Source organism: Triticum dicoccoides, chromosome 2A (assembly GCF_002162155.2).
Source record: "Triticum dicoccoides isolate Atlit2015 ecotype Zavitan chromosome 2A, WEW_v2.0, whole genome shotgun sequence".
Lineage (NCBI taxonomy): Eukaryota > Viridiplantae > Streptophyta > Magnoliopsida > Poales > Poaceae > Triticum > Triticum dicoccoides.
The window spans coordinates 547,625,783-547,649,814 of record NC_041382.1 but is presented as its reverse complement, the minus strand read 5'-3'; positions in this window follow the sequence as shown (position 1 = coordinate 547,649,814).

Genomic DNA, 24,032 nt, shown 5'->3' with positions numbered 1-24,032 from the left:
GCATCTCCAACGCAACCAAGGTGAACTGATGAAGGATATCATCTTTGTGCGTAACAAGCAAAGAGCACTAATGGAAGACAACTTGTTTTTCGTCGAAAATCGATCAGCTTCACCAGCCGACGCAACCATGAGGTGCAACCATGAGCATCGATAGGTCATCATGGTGATGCATCATCCATTTGGCATCAAGTTTGGGTGAGGCACCTAAGAAGTTCGACAAATCCTCACTGTGGTCTGTTTCTTCTCAGTAATCAAGCTTGAGGAAGGAAGAACCATGTGGCAGAGGATAGTGAGGCGGAACAACAATGGCCACCCAATTTTGTGCAGTTCCACTAAAATTGAGGAAGACATGCCCGGGTATGGAGACACGCATCGCTGTTTCCAAAAATATAAAAAAGGGTTAGCAACGACATCTCAATTGTCAATAAGAATTAATGAAAAGTACACCAACAAACAAAAGCATCATAATTATCTTGATGGGAACTAAACCAGGATACCCGAGAAAAAAAGCATTTCTTCATTTAACCAGTGATAGTACTACCACCATATGGACAATGACCGCACAACCACCATGTACTTTTTGTCGAAACAACATGTATACCTCCACCGAGGCATAAATCAGGACAACTTTTTGAGTGACATTTCCTCTATAATAGTACTAGTAGGTGATGTTGGACCAGCCGACGAACCCTAGCTACTTTGCATGGGGAGCTGGGGAGTAGTCGCATAGAAGAAAACCCGCACGCAGCGACCTGGGGAGCTGGACCAGTATAAGAAGTTATACCTCAGGTGGGCGAGATGTCGTTTAGGCGGGCGGGCGAGATCTGCCCACACGACGGCAGCGAACAAGGGCGCGGAGGATCTTCGTCCGTGCCAGTGCTGGCTCTGAGAGGACGGTGCACATCGGCTTCCTCCGTCGCCTACGGTGACAACGTCAATGCTGCACCTCCTCACCTCCCGCAGCGGACGGGATTCGGCCGGATCTGTGACCACCGGTGAGGAGAGAGAGATAGAGTGGACAATGTCATCTTGTTTTGATATGGAGAGGGTGAGAGAGCGAGACGCGAGAAACTCTATCAAACAAGAGGCTATAATGGAGTAAAAAAATCTCTCCATAGCAGTGGTTTTAAATAGAATACGCGCATTCCCGGAAAAAAGAAACGAAAACTGGCGGACATTTTTTTAAGGGTCTGTCTAGGACACATCTAGATGTGACATAGTTATGTCACATATAAGTTGATGTCCACTCTGTTTGTGGTCTTTTCCTAGTTTTTTTGTTTCTTGTTGCTACATTATATACTTGTGGGAGCTTAGATGTGATATCCTTAAATAACATCTAGATGTGAATTAGACAAACTAATTTTCTAACGTACCAAGAAAGAAAACTCGATCAAAAACACGCCCCCGCTTCCAGGTCGCGAGAGTCGTCGCGCACACACACATAGACATAGACATGCATATCCGTGTTTACATAAAATTCCATTTCCATCTCCATCTCCAATCATATTTGTCCAACTAGCACATTATTTATGTTGTTAATTATATACGCAGCAATATTAACGTACAACATCTCTTGTTTGCGCATGTCCGGACCGCTGCCACAGCCGGTCCTGACCAACCCGAACCCTCTTCATCACCCGCGCGTGCTTCCCGCCTGAAACGGTCAGTGACGCATTCATGCCCGGCCAGAGCGGACGCGACCTCTCACTGGCGCCGGCATTGATTACGGCGCGCCGGCCGAAAGAGCGTCGCCCGCGCCGCTTCCGGGTGCACGCGGCTGCTCCGTGTTCAAAGGTCGTAATAGCCGGCTACAACATGCGCGATCTCTTCCAGTAGTAAGTTCTTGGGAGTCCGTGCTACAGCTAGCTGTCCTCCCCCAACTCGTCAATCTCTTCCAGTAGTGCTAGTACTCCATGGCGCGATCCATCGACAAGCAGGCGGGAAAGTTATGGTATACTACTCGGTTTGTGGTGAGTGGCATGCCGAGCGACCGTATGGGGTCGAGCCGTGGAGGAGGGTGAGACACGAACACGACATGCATGATTTAAACGTTGGTTTTGCTCGATGGCGCGATCCAACGAAACGAAACGTTGGTTTCTCTCCGTTTCCATTTTTTCTCCGGAAAAATGGAAACTTTTCCACTCCATTTTCATTCTATTCCAAGGTTTCCCCGTTACAACATTCCATCAAATACAAAGGAAAACTAACACGCATGCTGATGCATCTCAATGATTCACAGATCATAGCCAATATTTACTTCACAACTAAAGAAAAAAGTTGTGAGAGCGTGTACGATAGAAAAACTACTGATGGGGTCACTATGACTTAAACCCTAAACCCTAAACCCTAAACATGATTTAATTTCCTTGCCAGGTAGAACCTGTCGAAGGAATGTGCTAGAGGGAGATTCTTTAGTGAGAATGTCAGCAACAATAGAAGCAGCACTCTTTGGTTCTCCACCTTCTGGTACCTCTTGTTCCATAGCACTTTCCATGTCGGGAAGGAAAGACAGCTGGCACCCTCGGATCATATGATGCTTTTGTGCAGTTCCACTAAAATCGACCTGAGCATCCCTGATGGCAAAGATATTGAAGAAGTTTTGTCGAGTTTCAGGTTCCGGCACACCCTTGAAGATTGAACATTGGGGTGCGCGCGGAGATCTCTCCCCTACCGATCTACGTCCGATCCTCTCGTGCGAACTAAGATGAAAATGATGAACAACACAAGAGACACGATGTTTATACTGGTTCAGGCCACCGTTGTGGTGTAATATCCTACTCCAGTGTGTGGTGTGGTGGATTGCCTCTGGGGCTGATGATGGACAGTACAAGGGAAGAACAACCTCGTGAGAGGTGTTCTTGAGCTGGTGCGATGAACTGCTGGGGTGAGTTCAGTCGCTTCTCTCTCTCTCTGCTGGGGTTCTACCAGATCTCTCCGTGGTGTCCTCTACTCTGTGGTGGCTAGCTCTATTTATAGAGGCCCTGGGCCTCTCCCCAAATAATGAGCGGGAAGGGTGCCAACAATTGGCCATTTCGAAGGGGAACATGTAGTACAAGTTATCCTGACCAAAGGTGGTCTTCGACTGCCAATGACACTGGCGATGACGCCGTCTTGGGCTCCACGGTGACCTCCGTCCTGCCGTCCGGCTGGTCTTGGTCTCGTTGCACCGGAATGGTAACCTTTGCCTGATGCCTTGGCCTGTGCTTGCCCCCTTTGCACCAAAGGGGAAACAAGGACACTGCGCAGGCCGGCGCCCGCCTCGCGCCCGCCTGGTCTCGATCGTCATGGCTTGCATCATGGGTTCCTCGCGAGGTACCCTTTCCTTGATCTCTCTGCCTCCTCGCGAGCCTGCCTGATGAGGCTGCCTCTAAGGAAGCTTCCTGTCATCCGCCCCGCGAGGCTTGGCCCCTCGCGAGGGTCTTGAGCTTGAGCTGATGAAGACGGGTCGTGCTGGGCCCCTGCCCGAGCCACGCCGCAGGCCGCAGGCAGGCAAGTCTGGGGATCCCCGTTCCCAGAACGCTGACAGTAGCCCCCGGGCCCAAGGCGCGCACGCGCTTGGCTTAGCAGAGAAGCGAAGGGGCAAGCATGAAGCGCCGCGGGCCCTAACAACCTGCGGCCTTGGGCGCCACATGGCGGTTGATTGGGCGTGGGCGTCTGCACTTCCCATGACGCCTCGGCAACTGCACGACTGATAAAAAGGGGACGCCCTAGCCAGGCTTACTTGCCCCGGTCTCGTCCATCTTGCCCTAGATCCCCTTTCTCGCTTTCCTCCTTCTTGCTCCCGAAATCCTCCAGATCCGTCTCAATCCTTCGCATCCGGCACGCCATGGCGACTCGCAAGTCCCCGGCTGATGCTTGGTACTCGCCGGCCCTGGATTCCCCGAATTTGTCGGAGAAGAACCTCGCCCTCGCGCGCCTGATGACCCTGGCGCAGGGCAGCGAGGGGGCGACTGTGCTCAAGGTTGGCTCCGACCAGCCTGAGGGCAAGGGGAGCACCTTCTACCCGTTCTTCGTGAACGCTATCGTCGCCGGTCTGGTGCCTCCTTTCTCTGAGTTCTTCCTTGCCATTCTCCGCCAATACAACTTGCAGGCCCTACATCTCCACCCCAACTCTGTCCTTCTCTTGGCGATTTTCACCTACTATTGCGAGGCTCATGTTGGTGTGAAGCCCTCAGTGGCCTTGCTGCGCCACTTTTTCTCCCTCCGGGTTTTTGGCGCTTAGGTCTGTGCATGCGCGAGCTTCATTGCATACTCCAGCTCTAATGCCATCTCGAAGCCTGGGAAGAGGATCGAAGGCTACCGGAGCAAGTGGGTCATGATGGATGTCGGACGCCTCCACCCTCGTCTGGTATTGCCCACGGGGCAACCTAAGTCCGTTGACGCATGGTCCCGCGCGGGGCTTGTCGACCCTCGCACGGAGGCGGTGTTGAGGAGGATGAACGCGGACCTAAGGCCAAGCAAATTGGGGGCGGTGAAGCTGACCGGGGCCACGCTCCTGAGGGAGTTCTTGGAGCACCAGGTGGCTCCGCTCTAGGAGCACCCGCTCCCACTGTGGAGGCTTGGAGGAGCAGACGCCGCCCTGCGGCTGAGCTCCGAGGCCCTGACCGACGAGGATCTAACTGCGACCCTCCATTCCTTGGTTGGGGGAGACGTGGCAAGCCCGGTGGACGCCCCCGTCCCCCTGTTCCTTCGTGACGACTAGGAGCAGGTGGTGAACGCCATGCCCACCTTCAACGGTGAGGGGCTGGTGCCCGCGGCAGCTCCCGAAGACCTGGCGGTCCTGGCGACGGTGAACTTGTCCTCCAGCAGCTCCAGTGGGGAAGAAGAGGCGGAGGAGGAAGCGTCCGACTCGGAGGAGACTGGCGAGGATTGGGGGGAGTCCTTCCCTCGGCGCAGGTCCCAGGCCCTCCGCTCCATGCCGGACGATGACGAGGCCAGCGCCAGGCGAGGAAGGGAGGGCTCTTCCTTGGTCACGAGGAATGGCAGGTCGAGTCTAGTTCGCCCAGGGTCTGCTCTGGTCCCTGGGGGGTCCAAGGCCAGCTCCATCCCTCCTGACGCGCCTTCTGCTTCCGGGCCCTCCAAGGCTGACCCCCGCTGCAGGCTCTCGGGCTTCAAGTTTGGCCGGAAGTTGCTTGAGTCCACGGACGACGTCCAGTAAGTGCTTGATTCGTGCTCTACTTAGTTTCTGCCGCTAAGGCTTGACATTTGCGCTCTTTTACCAGCCCGGCACCTGCTGCCAAGAGGTTGAAGGAGGCTTCTGCGGCCCCGCTTGGGGTGAATCCGTCTGCCGGGGCGACGCCTTCGACTGCTGGGGGAGAGGACGGCGAAGCCCGTGCCTCTCTGACCCAACCGCCCTCGCAAGGCCAACTGGGGCACCCCGGCGAGGAGTCAGCCCTCGTGGCCCCGCTGGACCTGGAGTCAACTGTGCCCGGCGCTGCGGCCATGGCTCATGAGGTCCCTTCCTGCCAAGCCGTGGTCACGCTGCCATCCTCTCCGCCCGCTCCACAGGTTCTTGTCTCTTCTGCTCCCTCCGCCACTGTCCTGGACCAGGTTGCCGATGAGCTGAGCCAACTGCGGGAGGATCTCCTGAGCGCGGACCCTCGTCTGGTGGCCGGGCGCCTGGAGTTGGCCTATGGCTGGGCCCGTTCTGCTGCTTCCGTTCGAGCGGTGATGAGCCAGGCCATGTAGTCCTCAGACGAGGAGAAGCGGGCCGCCAACAAAGCCAAGGCCGTTCACGATGCTGCCCTGGGCGACGCTGCAGATGCCCAGGGCCGTTGCAAGATGCTTGAGGCCGAGCTGCAAGGCCTGCGCGACGAGCTCGCCAAGGAGGTGCACAACCGTCGGGGGATGGAGAAGGAGATGAGGCTAGGGAAGCCGCCGCCAAGGACCGGGACGCCAAGCTTGATGACCGCCACAGCCGGCTGGAGACGCTGGAGCGGTCGCTTAAGGCGGAGAGGACCAAGCTGGACGCCAGGGCGAAGGTCCTGACGGAGGACCGGGTGGCCTTCACGAAGCTGGAGAAGAAGGCTCGAGGCATACTGAAGACGCTGTATGAGAGCGGCCTGGAGGAGCCGTTGGCTGGTGAGGAGGACGGCCCCGCCAAGCTGCTCCCCTTCCTGGTTTATGGACTTGAGGATGTCGCGGACGGCTTGGCCCCATGGTCGAGGCCGAGCCGCGTGCCCTGTCTTCTGCGGCGCTGACATGTGTCCTTAGCCATGTCTACCTGCGCCACCCCAACATCGAATTAGATAGCCTGCTGGAGCCTGTGAGCGGCGACCGTGCCGCTGCCGCCGCTGAGGCCGTGAGGGGCCGAGCCGAGGTTTTGCTGGGGAAGTTCCGCTCCCCCAGCGTCCTGCCCGGGCACGGTGCTGCCGGCCTGGCGACCTCGAGAGGCGAAGCCGTCTAGCGTGACTCCACCACCGGTGACGGCGTTACTAGGGAGTGATTCCTTCGCGACTTCCATCCTGTTTTATTCCTGCACATGCACCATGCCTCGCGGAGGCGTTAAAACTTGTGTTTGGCGTTGTGGAACAATCTTATGGCTTGTAATATTTGCTTTGAATTTCCCGGAATTTGCATTTTCCTCTCCTACTTTCTTACGCTCTACGTTGGGAGGGCCCAACCCCGCGCGTACCTCACCCAGCGTTAACCCCGACTGGAAACCAAGGACGGGACTAAGGAGTGAGGGGCTACATGGCAAGTTAGGCTCCTGAGCCGCGATGCTCAGGAGTCCCCCTTGACGCGCGAGCAACAAGTAGGGAAGGGGGGAGCGAGGAGTGGATTGATCGTTCTACGTCGGCAGGGCCCGGCCCCGCGCATACCTCACCCAGCGTTAGCCCCGACCGGAAACCAAGGACGGGACTAAGGAGTGAGGGGCTATGTGGCAAGTTAGGCTCTTGAGTCGCGATGCTCAGGAGTCCCCCTAGACGCTCAAATGGGTTTCGTACCTTGGCTCCGCTCGGGGACTGGCGCGCGACGACCGGGTCCAAGGGACCTGGCTGGGTGGCGTGCGCTCGGGCGAGGCCCGGGCATAGCCCTCGTGTCCAGCCCCCTCGCGCGGCACTCCCGAGGGGAGGCGTTGCGATGGTGCTGGACACTGAGCTCTGGGCTCCCTGAGGTTGGTACGGCCATGGGCCGCCCTCAGTTGTTTATCACCAGCACGGAGCATAGCGCTTCCGTATGTGTACGGGCATAGCCGCTCCTCAGCAGTGTCATCAGCCAGTGCAGAGCATGGTGCTTCCACTGGTGCGTGGGAGGGGGCTCCCATTTGGGAGGAGCCCCCGGGGTGTGTACAGCCCCACCCTGACACGTGGCCGGCACAGTAGGTCTAGGAGAGGTGTATCTGGGCACCCGTGAGCCAGCGCGGGACTCACGAGGCCCTACCTCGAGGTGGGTTGCGCCTAGCTCTAGGCCTTTATCAATTGGTGCGTTCCTGCAGGGTTGTTAGAATGCAAATGCTTTACATCCTCAGGTCCCGGCCCCCGAGCGAGCTCAGCCGCCGCTGGTATGACAGGTCGCGATGCCGTGGGTCAAGGCCAGGGGGTGAGGGCTGGAGAGCCAGTAAGAGCCCATGAGTCGCGACGCTCAGGCGCCCCCCTTTTAACATGCAAGCGCTTTGCACGACGACAAGCAGTAGGTGATAATTATGGGAATCAGATTAAGCGTGAAAGAACAACTTCATCCTAGGGTAAATGCTGGAAAAGCAACTGCTGTTGTGTCGGGCCCGAGCGATGTGGGGATGATGCAGCCCGAGGGGCGCCCCCAACAAGGTAAATAAAGAGCATAAACAAAATGGATACATGTCGCGGGGACGGACCCACGCGGTCTGGGAATGGTGCAGCCCTGTGGGCGCTCCCAGCTGGAAGTAGAACTCTGAAAGATGTCACCTGGTGCTGTTGAAGATGAAGTGATGCTGAGGAAGTGAGCGATGTGCGGTGAAGATGTCAGCCTTCATGAGCCCCCAGGCGCAGGGGCCTCGGGAGGCTCCGGTGGCACGTGCAGGTCTTTGGGGACCATCGCCACATCCGCCAGGACCGCGCTATGCCTGACCTCCTGAGCCTCCAGAATGCTCCTCAACAGGCGCTGATGTGCGGCGACTACGCTCGGCGGGCCAAAAGACATGCGAACGTAGCTGTGGGGTGGTCCCACGCAGCGCCCTACGGCCGAAGGCCATAGGCGCTCCTGGGACGCAGCTCGGTTGAGCCCTGGTATGTCGATGCAGACGCGCAGTCCTCCATCCTCGCCTGGATGTGGGGCCATGACAGGTAAGCGGCGGCTGCCGCGCATGACTCTGGACTCTTGTAGCTCTTGGGTGTTCCTTCTGATGAACTCCTGAGGGTTTGGTCTCCTTTAACTTTACCTTTTTGAGGGAAGCGTGCCTGAAAGGATCCCCCCCCCAAGTGGTGCCCAAGCGCCTCCCCCGCGACCTTGGCAAGGTCGGTGGCTCTCCAAGAGAGAGCCCCCAAGCCCTGCCTGAGGAGGGCGTCGGGCGCGCCTTCCTATGCGCGAGAGGGCGGCGCTCCCTGATCGGGCGCGAATCCTGACGCAATACCTCCGGAGGTGCCTACTTCCTTGTGGCTCTAGCCATGTGAGGTCTTCTTCTTCTTGAGGGTCGCCTCGGGAGGCCTCCCGCTCCTGTGATCTGGGTCTTCGATTGCTGCGGCTTGGAACGCACGCTCGAGCGAGCACACTGCATCCCTTTCTTCACAGGGTAAGGTGATGACTCCACCGCTTCCTGGCATCTTGAGGACATTGTAACCATGGTGAGTCACTGCCATAAACTTGGCTAGGGCTGGGTACCCGAGGATGGCGTTGTATGGCAGGAGGATGTGAGAGACGTTGAAGTTGATGAGCTCGGTGTGGTAGTTGTTGCGTTGCCTGAAGGTGACCGGAAGGCGAACCTGCCCAATTGGAACAGTGGAACCATCGGTGACTCCTGAGAAAGGCTTGGTCGGCTGAAGCTGGTCGTATGGCACTTGGAGATTGTCGAACATCTCGAGGGACAAGACGTTGAGTCCTGCTCTGCCATCGATGAGGGTCCTGGTGACCTGCACGTTGCTGATGACTGGGGAGCAAAGTATCGGGAGGACTCCGGCCGTTGCCGCACACTTGAGCTGGTCTGCGGAACTGAATGTGATCGCGCACGAAGACCACCTAAGAGAGCGCGTGGCCTCAAGCTTGGGAAGGACTGCATTCACCTCGCGAGCAAACTGCTTGAAGATGCGCTGTGAGGATGGGGCCTGGGCGCCGCCCAAGATGCAAGCAATTGCACGCGGCTCTTGGAAGCCCCAGCCCCATCGTCTTGGTGTTGGTCTTCGTTCCTTCTTGGTGGAGGCGGCAGAGGAGGGAGGCATGCGTTGCCGTGGGGACGGTCCTCACGAGGCTGGTCCCTCCAGCCTTCCTCGCGAGGCTGGTCCTGCCAGCGGTCCTCGCGAGGGCGGTCATGCCGTCCCTGGCGAAGGCCACAGTCTTCCCATCGTCCACCGCCTCTTCCTCCTCCTCGGCCATAGCCCATGTCGTTGCGCTCTGGGCGTCGGCTGATTCACCCATCTCGCACGGCTCTGAGCTCTTGACATTCATTGGTGTTGTGGGTGTGGAGGTCGTGGTACACTCAGTATTGTCCGCCCTTGGATGACTCAGGCTGATCCCTGCCTCGCTTGGTGTCCGGTTCCGCTGCTAGCACGGCAGCCCCCTTGCGCTTCACGTCCTTGGCCTTGAGCTTCTTTTCTTCCGGGTCAGCTGCCGGGAGCTCGAGGAGGGAGAGATGCCCTTCCTCAGCCCTGGCACACTTGGTCGCCAAGTTGAACAGCTCCAGGGATGTGCACAGGTCTTCATGGATTGCTAGCTCTTCCTTCATCTTGACATCGCGCACGCCGTCGGAGAAGGCTGAGATGATGGCTTCTTCAGTCACCTTGGGGATCTTGGGGCGAGCGTAGTTGAAGCGTTGATTGTACTTTTGCAGGGTTTCTCCTGGCTGTTGCTTGATGCGGCGCAGGTCGCTCACGGCCGGGGGCCGGTCGCGAGTGCCCTGGAAGTTGGCGATGAAGCGGGTGCGCATCTCGCTCCAGGAGGAGATCATGCCGGGCGCCAGGTTCAAGAGCCAGGTGCGGGCGCCGTCCTTGAGCGCCATGGGGAACCAATTCGCCATGACCTTCTCGTCTCCGTTGGCGGCTATGATGCCCAGCTCGTAGAGCTGCAGGAACTCCGCGGGGTCCATTATGCCATCGTAGCGGGGAGGGAGGTCAGGCTTGAACTTGCCTGGCCATGTGACGCCGCGTAGCTCGGGGGTGAAGGCGAGGCAGCCCACCGTGGCCACCGGCGCCCTTTGCTGGTGCTGGACTCATTCTTGCGGGTCACCACGCGCCACCACTAGGAGCAGCGCGGGGTTTTGTCGTGGAGGCGCTGGGGCGTGATCTTGGCGCGCCGGCGCTGGGAGCGCGCGAGCACCTTCCCGGGGACGTGGGATCTCTTGGCAGCTCCCTTCTTGCTGCGCAGGCGCCGGACGTGGAGGGTCTCGCCCTGGGGCTGCGCGCCTTGGAGCCAAGGCACCTTCTTGGGGAGGAGGTGGCGGAGGCGCCTCCTGATCCTCGCCCCCTGCACGCGACGGAGGGCGAGGCAGCGAGAGGGACCGCAAGGGGGAGCCCCTGCGGCACTGACGAGCTCGGTGATGCGGGCGAGCCAGTCCTGGTAGAGGTCGTCGACGGGGCGATAGTGCAGGAGCTCCCGCGCCAAGAGCAGTGAGGCGTGCACATCCATGGGTGCGCGTCGGGCGTGGGACGACGAGCCAGCTGGAGTCAGCGACGTGGTGGCGGTGCGGCCATCCCGTCGCACCGAGGGGTGCTGGGATGAGGCCTGCTGCTCGTTCCCCGCCAGGCCGGTGGCGGTGTTGGCCCCGGGCGACGGGGAACGACGAGGGGGGCCGCCGACAGGCGCCGTCTGGGCGACACGAGCGGCGTGAGCAGCCCGGCGCTCGGCGCGAGCCCGACGAGCGTCAGCCATGGACACGACGGAAGATCACACGCGAACAACAAAAGGAAGATTCCGGCGCACCCCTACCTGGCACGCCAAATGTCGAGTTTCGGGTTCCGGCAGACCCTTGAGGTTTGAACACTGGGGTGCGCGCGGAGATCTCTCGCCTACCGATCTACATCCGATCCTCTCGTGCGAACTAAGATGAAAATGCTGAACAACACAAGAGACACGATGTTCATACTGGTTCGGGCCACCGTTGTGGTGTAATACCCTACTCCAGTGTGTGGTGTGGTGGATTGCCTCTGGGGCTGATGATGGACAGTACAAGGGAAGAACAGCCTCGGGAGAGGTGTTCTTGAGCTGGTGCGATGAACTGCTTGGGTGGGTTCAGTCACCTCTCTCTCTCTCTCTACTAGGGCTCTATCAGATCTCTCGATCCCCCCTACTTTGTGGTGGCTAGCTCTATTTATAGAGGCCATGGGCCTCTCCCCAAATAATGAGCGGGAAGGGCGCCAACAATTGGCCATTTCGAAGGGGAACATGTAGTACAAGTTATCCTGACCAAAGGTGGTCTTCGGCTGCCAAAGGCACTGGCGATGACGCTGTCTTGGACTCCACGGTGACCTCCGTCCTGCCGTCCGGCTGGTCTTGGTCTCGTTGCACCGGAATGGTAACCTTTGACTGATGCCTTGGCCTGTGCTTACCCCCTTTGCACCAAAGGGGAAACAAGGACACTGCGCAGGTCGGCGCCCGCCTGGTCTCGATCGTCATGGCTTGCGTCACGGGTTCCTCGCGAGGTACCCTTGCCTTGATCTCTTCGCCTCCTCGCGAGGCTGTCTGATGAGGCTGCCTCTAAGGAAGCTTCCTGTCATCCGCCCCGCGAGGCTTGGCCCCTCGCGAGGGTCTTGAGCTTGAGCTGATGAAGACGGGCCGCGCTGGGCCCCTGCCTGAGCCACGCTGCAGGCCGCAGGCAGGCAAGTCTGGGGACCCCCGTTCCCAGAACGCCGGCAAGTGTGATTAGAATAATAGTACTGGCACTAGTTCATGAGACATAAACTCATCACAAATAGAAGCCGGTAGAAGTAGAGAAAGATCGACATGGAGATGGAGCTACGGTAGTGGAGCAAGCCGGCTCCAAAAGGAAGATGGACTACCTGGGACGTCGGGCTGTAGCTAGAAGGGCGGTTGGGACGCGTCATCGGCCCATACCGCGGTGACCCCCGATTGGGACGCACTGACTATGGGTTTTCTCCCTCACCGATGTCGACCGCGTCTACGCAGAACATTGTTCCCTTCCCCCAGCTGCGGGATCAGGCCCGTCGTTCTATGCTTGTGAAGAGAGCAACCTAAGAAAGCAGGCTTGTAGCTTAGGCTCCTGCTAGTGTATATATAGTGGTTTTCTTTTTCTCTCCATATCAACCATTTTATATTGCGTACGTGTCATTCAAGAGTGAAATGATGGTTGCTTCTTCCGACTAACTTACTGTGTGATTTGACTGCTCCTTAGTGGCCCCTACACGTACTCCCCCTACGTGTATGCAACAGGCACACATACACATGGACGCAAAAACGCGCGCGACGCCCTAATGCATGCATGTCCGAGCACACAACGGAACACACACGGTCATGCTCAAGTGCTCAACCTACACGTGCATGCACACACATACTCAGTCAGGGTGAGCTAGTGACTGTATGAACACCGGAAAATTTATATATTGAGCGCAATGAGCGTATTATGAAGTCCACTAACTGTATTTTTACAAATATACAGTGACAGACAGTGTATTTATCTCGTTTGAAATTAAGCCATATTAACCGGAGAGGAGGCAACATGGACTAGCATTACTTTGCTGTGTCCCGTCAACTTGCCGAACGAGGAGAAGGTTGCAGGACGGGAGAAGCTTGCACGCGGTGGCTCACAGGACAAGGAGAAACTTTTGACTAATGCAAGCTCTCCCTCGCTCAGGCGGTGGACGTGCAACAGTTAATTCGGTGTTAGATTGCCAGAAGCATACACTATACTACTAGTGCTATTATTGTTCGACTTCCCGAACAGCCAAGCGCAAAGTTTACTAGTACTACTACTATAGTCCATAAAGGTATGTGGTATACTAATACTAGGAACCGGATGGAGGAGTGTCTGCACTCTTATTATAATTTTAAAATGTGATAAAGCAATATTCAACACATTTGGTTCTCTTCGAGGGTTCTCGCATGTGCTAATGGAAGTTGATTGCATGGAACACTCATCACAATTCTCGCTTAATTCTGGCTCATATCCTGTTACAAATAGTAGAGCTCAGTGATATTTCCTCTTTTATTGTTATTCAGCATGTAAACAGGTCAGCAAACCTTGCGGCACATCTTCGTGCGAACCGTGCTTGCTGCACTATGAATGTGGCCGAGAGCTGGCTTGATGAAACACCTCGCTTCCTACTTCTTTTTTTGCGGGGTACCTCGCTTCCTAGTGACCAGTGTCTTGGCTGATCGTCCTAAGAATGCTTATATATGAATAAAGCTCTCTCATTTACCCGCAAAAAAGATTAAGCCATATTAACCGGAAAGGAGGGAGTATGGACTAGCACTACTTTTTGGTGTGTCCCGTCAACTCGCAGAACAAGGAGAAGCTTGCAGGACAAGGTGAAGCTCGCTTACGCCTTTTGACTAATGCAACCTACCCTCGGTGGACATGCATCAGTCCATTCGGTGTCAGATTGTCAGAGGCATACATTGTAGTACCCAACATGCGGAGTACCATCATTGTTCGACTTCACGAAGGGGCAAAGAGCCAAGCGCAGTAGTACGCGTACTTGGTTTTGCACCTTCATACTACTCCACCCTCCGTCACAGTTTACAGGGTGCGCTTCATTATGATGCATTTCTCTCAATGCATTTCCACCACCAGAGAGACTTTAGATGCGTTTGGTTTAATGCTCAATTAATTAGGGCATGGTAACCGCAATCAAGTCCACAATTTTCTCTCCATGTACTGTACTACTACGGAGTGCATGCATGTGTGTACTTGGAGTGGAAGCATTGCATGCATGTGTGTACGCATTATTCCCTCTAGTAATAGACGACGTGCTATAACGACCAATGCTATTTTTCAGCCTGATCGCTAGTCGCCTTGGTCCCATAGATTTTTTTTCTTTTTTCTGAAGTGCGCTGTATAAACAGTGATGGATGGAGTAGTATGAGCGGATTCAAAGAAGAGCGTATTGATAGTTGCTTCTTTAGAGCAACTTACAGTGGGAAAGGTGGGGCTTATGATTTGACTGCTCATCACTCACTATTAATGCGGCACAACGACCGGGCTGAGTCTCCCATGCGGTTGTGCACTACCCCCTCGATTCTTAAATATACTCCAGAGTATTTGTCTTTCTAGAGATTTCAACGAGTGACTACTCAAATATTTGTCTTTTTAGAGATTTCAAATGGACTGGCACATACGGATGTATATAGACATATTTTAGAGTGTAGATTCACTCATTTTGATCCGTATGTAGTCACTTGTTGAAATCTCTATTAAGACGAATAGAATATTTAGGAACGTAGGGAGTACACATATGAAGCAAAATGAGTGAATATACACTCTAAAATATGCCCGTTTGAAATTTGTAAAAAGATAAATATTTAGGAACGAAGGAGTATAATTTTGTGCATGGCACATGGACCCGGATAATGAAGAGGCTTTTCGCAATGCTATCAACCTTCCATCATTTGTTTACATAATTGACGTACTATACAAATAATTTTCCAGCGACATGAAATTGTACAATGGTGTGAGCTTTCAGCTTTTGTTTCGCGTGACTTCCTTGCTAATGCATGTCAATTATTAGCAGATCAGAGCTAATAATTACATCACAACTGAAGACAAAGTTGTGAGAAGGTGTTAAATTAAAATTGATCCATGCTTTCATTGGCAGCAACGTCCCCCCCAGCTCTGTCTAAATTAATAAGGCATGTTGGGAAAAAAGTAGCTGTCTGGAGCATGCAACATTCCGATCATTTTGTGCACTAAAATAGAGCTGAGCGTCCCTATTCCAAAGATATCAAGTGTGATTACGATAATAGAGGACTGCTGATGAAACAACAAACACACAAATAGAAGCCAGTCACCTTTGCAGTCTCTCTTAAGACTAACTAGTTGGAGAAGATTAGGCTCGGAGTTGGATGAGGAGGATAGAGCAAAACCAATCTCCCTTTGTGCAGTCGCACTGAAATGTAGAGACGTTGCCCGTGTGACATTTTAGTACAACTACACAAAACACTCTTAAGAAAAAAGTGATTTGTGCAGTTCACCAAAAGGTAGTAATAGCAACGACGTGAAATGGATAGCCCTGTTTGCAAAAAAGAGGTAGAAAGGAAACAATTACTGGCCAATAACAGTTGATGACACATGCGACGACAAAAAAGAAGCATATTCCTTGTCCTAAGGGAAGATAACAACACGGTTGTGTTTGTCTAAAACAGTGTGAGGACAAGAATGCAATATGGAAAGTACGCCGGACGAGCTACATTTTGGGCAAACAACTATGGAAGATCCACATGCAGCGACGTGGGAAAACGGGCAGTGGAGCAAGGCCGGAGGGGATACCTGGAGGTCGTCGAGATGTAACTAGGTGAGCGGCGGCGGGCAGAATCTGCAAGCAGGTGGTGTAGGCCCTGCTGCGCCGGAGCTTGGTCAGAGAGAACAACGTGTACCGCAGATCGGGATGTGCTGCCTCGGCGCCGTTGAATGGAGAAATGATGCACCTCCTCCCTTTCCCCCGGCAGACAGGATGCAGCCGGATCAGTGACCAACGGTGAGAGAGAGAGAGGCCACCGCACTCCCTTTCCCCCGGCGGACGGGATGCGGCCGGATCAGTGACAAATGACGAGAGAGAGAGGCCACCGCACTCTCTTTCCCCCGGCGGACGGGATGCGGCCAGATCAGTGACCAACGGTGAGAGAGAGAGGCCACCGGAGCCTTGTGTGAGATACTCTAAAGAGCAGACTACCTTTTCCTCCATAAAAATCATTTTATATTCTGTGTACGTGCCATTGAGCGCTATAACTTTATTTAAAAATAACGCGGCAACACGTCAAGTCGAACTTTGTTTCGTGCACGCGTGGTACACGACCTCCCTAGGTAAACAACCGCTACATGCATTCAAATTAGCACGTGGGCTGCCATTTGGTAAAGAAATGAGCTCCACCGTGTACCCGCGCGGGTGTGGCTGGGCACGAAGCGTGAGTACGTGCATGGTGCACCTATTCTCTTCTTGTATACATACACCACCTACGTGGGGTTGTGTGAGAGAGATACAAATCTAGAGAGATATAGTGTGTGGGTTCTTGAGAGTTTTTTTGTGGGGGGGTCAATCAAAAAATTTAACATATGCAATGTGTGTGAAATAGAGTCCTGGATATGACATATATATAGAGGGGGCGATCCACGAGAAGAGATTGGAGGGACCATCGGCTTGAGGTGTCCATAGAATCGAAGAGAGGGATGATGTGTGTGTGTGTGTGTGCGCGCGCGCGATCGATAAAGAGTGCCATCGAATTTGTGTGTGCCCACGTCAAAGATATAGAGTGGTTGGCCTACTGGAACGTGAGATGGGACATGTGCAGTTTGTCTTTGTGGCATGGATACCTACCTGCAGCGCTCGACTATCGGTGTGCAGTGGGGGAAGAGGGAGGCCCAATTAACTACAGAGGTACAATGGCTGGTATATGTGTGGAGGAGGAGAGAGAGGCCTACCTCATGTATTAAGGAGATCGATCTGCCTCATGTATTAAGGGAGATTGATCGTCATCCATGCATATGTGCAGGAGATGTATAAGGTTGGGAGAGAGACAGAGCTAGAGTGTTGGAGGGGGTGGTAGTGGAATTGCTTCTAACAAATGGTGGGATAGGCTTGCTAGACAAACGGAGGGCACGCCCACAATATCAATAAGAGAGGACATGGCTGCTTGTTGTCTGTGCACGTGCGTGTGAGAGACGGGTCAGGAGGCATGCAGGAATGATGAGGGGGGACGATGTGGCTGTGGTAAGCAGACGTAACTACATAGGAAGATCAATCGCCCTTTGTAAGAGAAAGGAGAGACATAACTTGTGAGGTACGTCGATTGATGGGGGGGTAGTTAAAGTCGATCTAGGTATATGTTGGGAGATCGATCGGTATACATGCATGTGTGTGTTAGAAGCAAATGAGGCACGAGGAGAAGGATAGAGAGAGAGGGATGCATGTAGGAGGTGGTACGAGAGGCATACTATATCGAGGGGGGGGAGTGTGCGAGTACGACAACGATGAAAAGAGTGGTGGGAGTGAGGCACGGACGGTGACAAGAGAAGAGGGGAAGCTTGTGTTTGTGCTAGGCACACCTAGCTAGAGAGGCATATCGATCGATGTGTGCCGTAAAGGAGCTGGGGGGCCTACACACACCGCGGGTGAACGACCTAAAGTGAAAAGATGAATTTGCGTGATGGAGCTAGAAAATGCCGAGGGAGGGTGAGAGGGATGCGGGCGTGTGCATGCACAAGAGAAAGTTAGCGCTAGCTACAAAGATAAGAGGGTTGTGTGGGTGTAAAAGACGAATAGAGATCATACATACTTCATTTTAAAAAGCGAATTTGGATATTTGAATGATTTATCATAGTGTTTCAAACCGACGGATGTGTGAATATATATAACGGTGATACACATGGTGTGGTTATGAACATGGTATACTACATTTAATATATTTTATCTCTACTCTTATAAAAAACGGAGTTGTTGATGATGGTGTGCCTGCCATCCTGCATTATAGGCCGTCTGATTTATATCTGGCGGATAGCAAGGAAACTATGATGGTTGAAGTTGGCAACAATCATGATTGTAGATTCTTATTGAAATAGTGAAACGAATTCAAATTTAGTTCGAATTGCAGCGGTAGTATAGACATTTGGAATGCACTAAAATGTTGGTATGAGTAGGTTACATGCATTATACAACAAGCGAAAAAATTTAATCGGACATAACATGGATTCATACTCCCTCCTTCCATCTATATAGGGCGTAATGAGATTTTTAAGACCGCCTTTGACTATTGACAAGATTAATAGTACATGACATGCACAATGTGAAAATTATATCATTGAAAGAACCTTTCACAAACGAATTTAACGGTGTGTTTTGTGTAAGTTGCATGTCATATATCATTGCTCTAATATTTGGTCAAAGTTAGCATCGAAAAACGCATTAGGCCCTATATAGATGGAAGGAGGGAGTAGCTTTGAATAGCATTTGTATAGTAAAACGGGGCAAGACTCTCTCTTTGTGTGGTATGAATAGTTTTATTTTTTTTGTTTTCTTTTTGGTTGAGGGAAGTGCGAATTGATTTGGTACATACAAGTACAATATTACTACACGTTAGGCTTGTCCCTAAAATTCAACCAGCGTCTTGTTATATCCCGAAAATCAGATATCGTGCTCCCAAAACTGGCTCCTTCACAACCCGCGCCTTGCTATCCCGAAATTACAACGCGCGCGAAAACTCCCTCCAGCTGCCAAATCCCGACACGCGAAATCCCCCTTCTAACCCTGAGCCGAAAGGGCTGCTAGTTCAAATCGGTGGGGGTACTTTTGTGACACACCCTACATTTTGGACAAGCGCGTTCCTAAGTCATGCTTCACCCCCTCCCATCGCCCCCTTTTCGCCATTCGAAATCCCAGGCCGCCATAACCTCTCCGCTCCAGCCGCGAAACCCCACCCTCCTGCGTCCGCCATGTCAACGCTACCCAGCCGGAGCCTCTTCCCTGACGACGTTGTCCACCGGAACAGCTCGACGTCCCTCGTCCACCTCCCCGGATGAGGAACCGTCGTCCATCTCACCGTCCTGCCAGTTCAGTCGCCCCGTCAACCTCCTCCAAGGAGCTGCTCCGACGATCACCTCCTCTATCATGGCTGCTCCATCCCCACAGCGCCGCCTTAACCTGCTCCACCGGAACCGCAACATCCTCACCGACTCCTCGGATGAAGCCGAGGCCTACTCGGCGCCACCAAAGAGGTTGTACACTCATCGCATCGCACCTTCTCCTTAACTCGACCTCCCGGCGCCGACGGTGCTCCATCCTGCACCCCCATGGAGAGGCTACCTTGAAGCCGGCACCGCGGGCGACATCTCCCCCAGTGTGAGGCCCCTTCGGCGGCGGCGTCCATACCAGCCGGATCTGCTACTGCTGCTCCGGCTCTCGCTCGATCGCTCGCTCGCCCAGCTGCTGCTGCTGCTGCTCTCCCCCTCGCTCGTGCTGCTGCTCTGCTCCGATTAAGTCACACTTCAGTCGACTAAATTGACTTTTGGGTCAGTCGATTTTCATTGGTTGGGGGGCTCGCGGGAGTTAAGGAAGAACTGTTGGAAATATGCCCTAGAGGCAATAATAAAAGTGTTATTATTATATTTCTTTGTTCATGATAATAGTCTTTTATTCATGCTATAATTGTATTATCCGGAAATCGTAATACACGTGTGAATACATAGACCACAATATGTCCCTAGTGAGCCTCTAGTTGACTAGCTCGTTGTGATCAACAGATAGTCATGGTTTCCTGGCTATGGACATTGGATGTCGTTGATAACGGGATCACATCATTAGGAGAATGATGTGATGGACAAGACCCAATCCTAAGCCTAGCACAAAGATCGTGTAGTTCAATTGCTAGAGCTTTGCCAATGTCAAGTATCTCTTCCTTCGACCATGAGAGCGTGTAACTCCTGGATACCGTATGAATGCTTTGGGTGTATCACACGTCACAACGTAACTGGGTGACTATAAAGGTGCACTACAGGTATCTCCGAAAGTATCTATTGTTTTATGCGGATCGAGACTGGGATTTGTCACTCCGTGTAAACGGAGAGGTATCTCTGGGCCCACTCGGTAGGACATCATCATATGCGCAATGTGACCAAGGAGTTGATCACGGGATGATGTGTTACGGAACGAGTAAAGAGACTTGCCGGTAATGAGATTGAACAAGGTATTGGATACCGACGATCGAATCTCGGGCAAGTAACATACCGATAGACAAAGGGAATTGAATACGGGATTGATTAAGTCCTTGACATCGTGGTTCATCCGATGAGATCATCGTGGAACATGTGGGAGCCAACATGGGTATCCAGATCCCGCTGTTGGTTATTGACCGGAGAATGTCTCGGTCATGTCTGCATGTCTCCCGAACCCGTAGGGTCTACACACTTAAGGTTCGGTGACGCTAGGGTTATAAAGGAAGCTTGTATGTGGTTACCGAATGTTGTTCGGAGTCCCGGATGAGATCCCGGACGTCACGAGGAGTTCCGGAATGGTCCGGAGATAAAGATTTATATATGGGAAGTCCTGTTTTGGTCACCGGAAAAGTTTCGGGCGATATGGGCAATGTACCGGGACCACCGGGAGGGTCCCGGGGGTCCACCAAGTGGGGCCACATGCTCCATAGGCATACATGGGCCAAGTATGAGAGAGCACCAGCCCCTAGGTGGGCTAGGGCGCCTCCCACCATGGCCCATGCGGCTAGAAGGGGAGAAGGGGCAAACCCTAAGGGGATATGGGCCTTAGGGCCCATATTGGTGCGCCTCCCTCTCCCCTCCCCTCTTGGCCGCACCCCAAAACCCATCTAGGGCTGGCCGCCGCCCCTAGGGGGTGGGAAACCCTAAAGGGGGCGCAGCCCCCTTCTCCCCTATATAAATAGAGGCCTGGGGCTGCCCATAACACATGAGAACCTCTCCTCTTGGTGCAGCCCTACCCCTCTCCCTCCTCCTCTCCCGTGGTGCTTGGCGAAGCCCTGCTGGATTGCCACGCTCCTCCATCACCACCACGCCGTTGTGCTGTTGTTGGATGGAGTCTTCCTCAACCTCTCCCTCTCTCCTTGCTGGATCAAGGCGTGGGAGACGTCACCGGGCTGTACGTGTGTTGAACGCGGAGGTGCCGTGCGTTCGGCACTTGATCATCGGTGATTTGAATCACGACGAGTACGACTCCTTCAACCCCGTTCACTTGAACGCTTCCGCTTAGCGATCTACAAGGGTATGTAGATGCACTCTCCTTCCCCTCGTTGCTGGTTTCTCCATAGATAGATCTTGGTGACACGTAGGAAAATTTTGAATTTCTGCTACGTTCCCCAACAGTGGCATCATGAGCTAGGTCTATTGCGTAGATTCTTTGCACGAGTAGAACACAAAGTAGTTGTGGGCGTTGATTTTGTTCAATATGCTTACCGTTACTAGTCCAATCTTGTTTCAACGGTATTGTGGGATGAAGCGGCCCGGACCGACCTTACACGTACTCTTACGTGAGACAGGTTCCACCGATTGACATGCACTTGGTGCATAAGGTGGCTAGCGGGTGCCAGTCTCTCCCACTTTAGTCGGAACGGATTCGATGAAAAGGGTCCTTATGAAGGGTAAATAGCAATTGGCATATCACGTTGTGGTTTTGCGTAGGTAAGAAACGTTCTTGCTAGAAACCCATAGCAGCCACGTAAAACATGCAACAACAATTAGAGGACGTCTAACTTGTTTTTGCAGGGTATACTATGTGATGTGATATGGCCAACAAGAATGTGGTGAATAATATGTGATGTATGAGATTGATCATGTTCTTGTAATAGGATTCACGACTTGCATGTCGATGAGTATGACAACCGGCAGGAGCCATAGGAGTTGTCTTTATTTATTGTATGACCTGCATGTCATTGAACAACGCCATGTAAATTACTTTACTTTATTGCTAAATGCCTTAGCCATAGAAGTAGAAGTAGTCATTGGCGTGACAACTTCATGAAGACACGATGATGGAGATCATGATGATGGAGATCATGGTGTCATGCCGGTGACAAGATGATCATGGAGCCCCGAAGATGGAGATCAATGGAGCTATATGATATTGGCCATATCATGTCACAACTATATAATTGCATGTGATGTTTATTATGATTATGCATATTGTTTACTTAGGACGACGGTAGTAAATAAGATGATCCCTTACAAAATTTCAAGAAGTGTTCTCCCCTAACTGTGCACCGTTGCTACAGTTCGTCGCTTCTAAGCACCACATGATGATCGGGTGTGATGGATTCTTACGTTCACATACAACGGGTGTAAGACAGTTTTACACAGCGAAAACACTTAGGGTTAACTTGACGAGCCTAGCATGTGCAGACATGGCCTCGGAACACGGAGATCAAAAGGTCGAGCATGAGTCGTATAGTAGATACGATCAACATGAAGATGTTCACCGATGATGACTAGTCCGTCTCACGTGATGATCGGACACGGCCTAGTTGACTCGGATCATGTGATCACTTAGATGACCAGAGGGATGTCTATCTGAGTGGGAGTTCATAAGATGAACTTAATTATCCTGAACATAGTCAAAAGGATTTTGCAAATTATGTCGTAGTTCGCGCTTTAGTTCTACTGTTTTAGATATGTTCCTAGAGAAAATATAGTTTGAAAGTTGAAAGTAGCAATTATGCGGACAGTAGAAAGCTTATGTCCTTAATGCACTACTCAGTGTGTTGAACCTCAAACGTCGTCTGTGGATGTTGCGAACATCGGACATACACGTTTTGATAACTACGTGATAGTTCAGTTAAACGGTTTAGAATTGAGGCACAAAAGATGTTTTTGGAACATCGCGAAACATATGAGATGTTTTGAGGGCTGAAATTGGGATTTCAGGCTTGTGCCCACGTCAAGGGGTATAAGACCTCCGACGATTTTCTTAGCCTGCAAACTAAGGGAGAAAAGCTCAATCGTTGAGCTTGTGCTCAGATTGTCTGAGTGCAACAATCACTTGAATCGAGTGGGAGTTGATCTTCCAGATGAGATAGTGATGTTTCCCCAAAGTCATTGCCACCAAGCTGCTAGAGCTTCGTGATGAACTGTAACATATCGGGGATAGATATGATGATCCTTGAAATATTCGTGATGTTTGACACCGCGAAAGTAGAAATCAAGAAGGAGCATCAATTGTTGATGGTTGGTGAAACCACTAGTTTCAAGAAGGGCAAGGGAACAAAGGGATACTTCATGAAACGGCAATTCAGCTGCTGCTCTAGTGAAGAAACCCAGGGTTGAACCCAAACCCGAGACTAAGTGCTTCTGTAATAAGGGGAACAACCACTGGAGCAGGATTACCCTAGATACTTGGTAGATGAGAAGGCTGGCAAGGTCGATAGAAGTATATTGGATATACATTATGTTAATGTGTACTTTACTAGTACTCCTAGTAGCACCAGGGTATTAGATACCGGTTCGGTTGCTAAGTGTTAGTAACTCGAAATAAAAGCTACGGAATAAAACGGAGACTGGCTAAAGGTGAGCTGATGATATGTGTTGGAAGTGTTTCCAAGTTTGATGTGATCTAACATCGCACGCTCCCTCTACCATCAAGATTAGTATTAAACCTGAATAAGTGCTCTTGCACCTAAAGGAATGGTTTATTGAATCTTGATCGTAGGGATACACATTTTCATGCCAAAAGATATAAGATAGTAATGATAGTACCACTTACTTGTGGCACTGCCATGTAAGTCATATTGGTATAAAACGCATGAAGAAGCTCCATGTTGATGGATCTTTGGACTCACTCGTTTTTGAAAAGTTTGAGACATGCGAACCATGTCTATTGGTGTATACGCATGAAGAAACTCCATGCAGATGGATCGTTTGGACTCACTTGATTTTGGATCACTTGAGATATGCAAATCATACCACATAGGCAAGATGACTGAAAAGCCTCGGTTTCAGTAAAATGGAACAAGATAGCAACTTGTTGGAAGCAACACATTTTGATGTGTGCAGTCCAATGAGTGCTGAGGCATGCAGTGAATATCGTTATGATCTTACTTCACAGATGATTCGAGTAGATGTTGAGAATATTTACTTGATGAAACACAAGTCTGAATTATTGAATGGTTCAAGTAATTTCAGAGTGAAGTAGAAGATCATTGTGACAAGAGGATAAAATGTCTATGATATGATCATAGAGATGAATATCTGAGTTACGAGTTTTGGCACACAATTAAGACATTGT